The sequence below is a fragment of the Salvelinus sp. IW2-2015 genome, linkage group LG6.1 (genome assembly GCF_002910315.2).
Source record: "Salvelinus sp. IW2-2015 linkage group LG6.1, ASM291031v2, whole genome shotgun sequence".
NCBI lineage: Eukaryota > Metazoa > Chordata > Actinopteri > Salmoniformes > Salmonidae > Salvelinus > Salvelinus sp. IW2-2015.
Window position 1 is genome coordinate 27,253,865 of NC_036845.1, and position 948 is coordinate 27,254,812.

Here is a 948-nt window from a genome sequence, read left to right on the forward strand (position 1 = left end):
TACAACCTACCACAGCATTTGAATGATTATTTTTATAGTATTTTTTCCTCATCTTTATCAAGGGATCCAATGATTTCAGACCCCATTGTATGTCAGTTAGCGACTTTACATTGACCTTTTTGGGTGTACATTTGCAGCGCCTACAGGCAAAAAGTGACTAAGGTTGCAACATTTCTGGTCATTTACCMCMAAATTACCAGGTTTTCCCAGAAATGCCAGTTGGAATATTCTCAGAATTAGGAGGGAATAAGCAGGAAATCTGGAATCCTCAAAGCAGGATTTCTGTAAAACATTTTGGGAAAGTTACCCGAATTTTGCAACCCTGGTCCGGCAAGAGCAGAAGTAATATGCAGAAGAGTTCATTGTGGTTTCACAGACAAGCAGACTATGCTACTGGAACCCATCAGGAGCCTTGTAATAATAGATCCCAGTGTTCATGAGCAGCATTGTTCCTGGTCTTTGCTCTAGTTCTACGCCTATTTTACTGTCAAGAGTATGTCGTAGGCGTTAGCCCGAGGGCAGCTCACACACTCCTCTCTATCTCTCCTCACTGACATCTCTCTGTATATTCTCTTTCTCTTATAGTCTTTGAACCCTAAGAGCTTCCCTTGTTCTTGCACAAACAGACTACAAATGACCACTGGTTGTTGCTTGGTTCGTAAATTCATGAATGTGCTAATGTCTGTGTCGCTGCAGTGAATCGTGTGTCCTTGTGTGTCGTTGTGTTGTGTGTTGGCTGTTGTGTTGTGTGTGTCGTGTGTAGTAGGGTCAGCAATCATTATGGAACACAGCTATATTCAGAAAGGAGCAGACAATAAGTGAAGTAAATCTCCTATAAGACCCCACAGTCCCACCTCTGAGCCACTCTGTTCATCTCACTTCCCTGCACTCTTAACCTACTCCCTTCTCCTTCACCTCCCTCCCCTCTTCTCTCTCTCTGGGGGGGGA